This window comes from Ranitomeya variabilis, unplaced genomic scaffold (assembly GCF_051348905.1).
Source record: "Ranitomeya variabilis isolate aRanVar5 unplaced genomic scaffold, aRanVar5.hap1 Scaffold_365, whole genome shotgun sequence".
Lineage (NCBI taxonomy): Eukaryota > Metazoa > Chordata > Amphibia > Anura > Dendrobatidae > Ranitomeya > Ranitomeya variabilis.
Genome location: NW_027508105.1, coordinates 10,001 through 15,000, shown reverse-complemented (window position 1 = coordinate 15,000; position 5,000 = coordinate 10,001).

Genomic DNA, 5,000 nt, shown 5'->3' with positions numbered 1-5,000 from the left:
CCCCGAAGCCGTGTCTCGACTGTTGAGAACAGACGAAGTCCGGTGCGGCAATACGCCGGGTACTCCCTTCGCCAAACTCGTGCCCCCCTTCGATTCGTCTTTCCTTCTCCATCCTCCCTTCTCGCTCCGGGGCGTCCGCTTGGTCTCTCTCTCTCGCTCTCCCTCTCGCTCTCGCGCTCCCTGCCGAGCCGCCTCGGAGGACGGCGGACGAGGGGAAGGCGACGGCGTTCGGCCGCGGGGCACACCGCACGGTGAGAACCCACTCGCCCGCCTCCCCGCACGTCTGTCATCCCCCCACTATCGTAGGGGCTCGGGAAAAGACTGGAAAACGCGGAGCTCGGCGGTGGCGTGGAAGCGCCACCCACCGCCGCCGCTCTCGCCGATGCCCACCGCGGAGGCCGCCCTTCGGACGCTGGGGTGCGGCGCGGGCCTCCGCGGACGAGCTGCGCATCTGGAAGTCAAAGGGCCGCCCTCGGAGAAGATCGTTGTGCTGCCCCGCGCGGGGAGCGATTCGGACGGCGGGCCCCCACGCCGAGGTGGGTGGGCGCCCCTCCGTTCGCCCGTGCGGGTCGTCGGACCGCTGCCGTACCACGGTTCGGGTCAAACTCCCCACAGCTCGGCCGCCTCCGTCCGTAGACGGGAGGGCGACCGCCGGCGTGCGCGCCCAAGGACGAGTGCCTGAAACCCGGGGGGGGGTAACAGAGGAAGGAGACCGCCCGCCGTAAACCGACGCGGGCTCCAAAGCCCGGGCCGAGCGAGCGGCACCACCTCCCCACCCGGGAGCGCTGAGCCAGATCGATCGGAAGAAAGGGCAGGGGCTCGGGTGGAACCCCTGCCTCCGTTCTTCCCCTCGGGGGAGACGGGGAAGAAACGTGCCCCTGGAGTCCTGGAAGCGAGTGTCCGGCGCGCTCCGGGCGCCCTCGAGACGGAAGCCGGGTCGCGGTGCGATTCTCTCATAGGTCTCCCCGTTGGCGCGGAAGCGGGAGACATCCGACACAGAGAAACGCCGAGCCCGCTCCGAGGGGACAAAGTCAGAAGGAGCGATCCGCCCTCCCAGAGCCCTCCTGCGGACGAGGACTCTGGATCTGCCCCCCTTCTGACGACCGTCGCCCTCAGAGGACAGGAACCCACGTGGGGAGGGTCCGTTCGGGCTCGGGCGACCCAGGAAACGCGTCTCGGACTCGGGACGGACAACCGGCAAAAGTCCCCCTGGAGCCGCGGAAGCCTGGTCTCGGCGCGAGTGCGAACTTCCATGCAAAAGGGGGGTACTCGCCAAACCGCCTACCCGAGTCGAGGAACCACGAAAACAACGGATTTTGGTCGGGGCCGAGAGGTACCTCTCTCTCCTATATCCTGCAGCTGGTGTGCAAAACTGGGTATTTGCATGGTGAGACACCGACCCCCACTTTAAGGGAACAAAGTCAAAAAGTGTCCGACCTCCTGGAGCCGTGCGGCGGATCCGGCGGCCAGAAATTTCCTCATTCCGGTTCTATTTTTTTTTTTTTCGAATTTGCGAAATTTGGAGGCCAGGCGGCGTAGCTGGGACCTGGACTAGCTCGAAACACCCTGAACCGGTGAGCGGAATCGATTTCCCAAAGTTCTACGGCTCCCGGAAGCCAAAAACAGCTCGCCGGAAAATTTCAAAGTCCCAAGGACTCTTTCTTGAAAATCAATCCGGGGCCATGGAAGTGTCCTCGGTACAACCTCAGAGCTTTCCCCCGCCTGGAAGTCTGACAGCGGTCTGACGTTTTTCAAAGTTTTGAGCTCTCTGTTTGTTCTCAAAGTCACAAAATCGCTTTTTTTCAGTTTTCCACCCAGCAGACCCAAACTTCACCCCCACTTAGGTCACTGTCTAGGGGCGCCTTACGACATATTGACGCCCCTTTAGGGTGGAAGTAGGGGAAATGGGTGATTTTTACACAAAATCGGAAATTTCTCAAAATTTTTCTAAGTGTCAAGGACTCTTCCAGAAAATCTCCCCCAGGCTCCTGGAAGCGTCCCCGGTACACCTCTGGCGGCTGCCCCCGCCTGGAAGTCCGACACACGCCTGAAATTTTCAAAGTATGAAAATACGCATTTTCATCCAAAAATTCAACTTTCCCCCCGTGCACCGCAAACTTCACCCCCACTTAGGTCACTGCCTTGGGGTGCCTTACAACATATTGACGCCCCCCTGGGGTGGAAGTAGGGGAAATGTGACATTTTTCACAAAATCGAGATTTTCTCAAAATTTTTCTAAGTGTCAAGGACTCTTCCAGAAAATCTCCCCCAGGCTCCTGGAAGCGTCCCCGGTACACCTCTGGCGGCTGCCCCCGCCTGGAAGTCCGACACACGCCTGAAATTTTCAAAGTATGAAAATACGCATTTTCATCCAAAAATTCAACTTTCCCCCCGTGCACCGCAAACTTCACCCCCACTTAGGTCACTGCCTTGGGGTGCCTTACAACATATTGACGCCCCCCTGGGGTGGAAGTAGGGGAAATGTGACATTTTTCACAAAATCGAGATTTTCTCAAAATTTTTCTAAGTGTCAAGGACTCTTCCAGAAAATCTCCCCCAGGCTCCTGGAAGCGTCCCCGGTACACCTCTGGCGGCTGCCCCCGCCTGGAAGTCCGACACACGCCTGAAATTTTCAAAGTATGAAAATACGCATTTTCATCCAAAAATTCAACTTTCCCCCCGTGCACCGCAAACTTCACCCCCACTTAGGTCACTGCCTTGGGGTGCCTTACAACATATTGACGCCCCCCTGGGGTGGAAGTAGGGGAAATGTGACATTTTTCACAAAATCGAGATTTTCTCAAAATTTTTCTAAGTGTCAAGGACTCTTCCAGAAAATCTCCCCCAGGCTCCTGGAAGCGTCCCCGGTACACCTCTGGCGGCTGCCCCCGCCTGGAAGTCCGACACACGCCTGAAATTTTCAAAGTATGAAAATACGCATTTTCATCCAAAAATTCAACTTTCCCCCCGTGCACCGCAAACTTCACCCCCACTTAGGTCACTGCCTTGGGGTGCCTTACAACATATTGACGCCCCCCTGGGGTGGAAGTAGGGGAAATGTGACATTTTTCACAAAATCGAGATTTTCTCAAAATTTTTCTAAGTGTCAAGGACTCTTCCAGAAAATCTCCCCAGGCTCCTGGAAGCGTCCCCGGTACACCTCTGGCGGCTGCCCCCGCCTGGAAGTCCGACACACGCCTGAAATTTTCAAAGTATGAAAATACGCATTTTCATCCAAAAATTCAACTTTCCCCCCGTGCACCGCAAACTTCACCCCCACTTAGGTCACTGCCTTGGGGTGCCTTACAACATATTGACGCCCCCCTGGGGTGGAAGTAGGGGAAATGTGACATTTTTCACAAAATCGAGATTTTCTCAAAATTTTTCTAAGTGTCAAGGACTCTTCCAGAAAATCTCCCCCAGGCTCCTGGAAGCGTCCCCGGTACACCTCTGGCGGCTGCCCCCGCCTGGAAGTCCGACACACGCCTGAAATTTTCAAAGTATGAAAATACGCATTTTCATCCAAAAATTCAACTTTCCCCCGTGCACCGCAAACTTCACCCCCACTTAGGTCACTGCCTTGGGGTGCCTTACAACATATTGACGCCCCCCTGGGGTGGAAGTAGGGGAAATGTGACATTTTTTCACAAAATCGAGATTTTCTCAAAATATTTCTAAGTCCCAAGGACACTTTCAGAAAATCTTCCCCAGGCTCCTGGAAGCGTCCCCGGTACGCCTCCGGCGGCTGCCCCCGCCTGGAAGTCTGACACACGCCTGAAATTTTCAAAGTATGAAAATACGCATTTTCATCCAAAAATTCGACTTTCCGCCCGTGCACCGCAAAATTCACCCTCATTTAGGTCACTGCCCTGGGGTGCTTTACAACATATTGACGCCCCCCTGGGTGGAAGTAGGGGAAATGTGACATTTTTCACAAAATCGGAAATTTCTCAAAATTTTTCTAAGTCCCAAGGACACTTTCAGAAAATCTTCCCCAGGCTCCTGGAAGCGTCCTCGGTACGCCTCCGGCGGCTGCCCCCGCCTGGAAGTCTGACACACGCCTGAAATTTTCAAAGTATGAAAATAATGCATTTTCATCCAAAATTCGACTTTCCGCCGTGCCCCGCAAACTTTACCCACAGTTAGGTCACTGTCCTGGGGTACCTCACAACATATTGACGCCCCCCTGGGGTGGAAGTAGGGGAAATGTGACATTTTTTCACAAAATCGAGATTTTCTCAAAATATTTCTAAGTCCCAAGGACACTTTCAGAAAATCTTCCCCAGGCTCCTGGAAGCGTCCTCGGTACGCCTCCAGCGGCTGCCCCCGCCTGGAAGTCTGACACACGCCTGGAATTTTCAAAGTATGAAAATAATGCATTTCATCCAAAATTCGACTTTCCGCCCGTGCCCCGCAAACTTTACCCACAGTTAGGTCACTGTCCTGGGGTACCTCACAACATATTGACGCCCCCCTGTGGTGGAAGTAGGGGAAATGTGACATTTTTCACAAAATCGAGATTTTCTCAAAATATTTCTAAGTCCCAAGGACACTTTCATGAAATCTTCCCCAGGCTCCTGGAAGCGTCCCCGGTACGCCTCTGGCGGCTGCCCCCGCCTGGAAGTCCGACACACGCCTGAAATTTTCAAAGTATGAAAATACGCATTTTCATCCAAAAATTCAACTTTCCCCCCGTGCACCGCAAACTTCACCCGCATTTAGGTCACTGCCCTGGGGTGCTTTACAACATATTGACGCCCCCCTGTGGTGGAAGTAGGGGAAATGTGACATTTTTTCACAAAATCGAGATTTTCTCAAAATATTTCTAAGTCCCAAGGACACTTTCAGAAAATCTTCCCCAGGCTCCTGGAAGCGTCCCCGGTACGCCTCTGGCGGCTGCCCCCGCCTGGAAGTCCGACACACGCCTGAAATTTTCAAAGTATGAAAATACGCATTTTCATCCAAAAATTCAACTTTCCCCCCGTGCACCGCAAACTTTA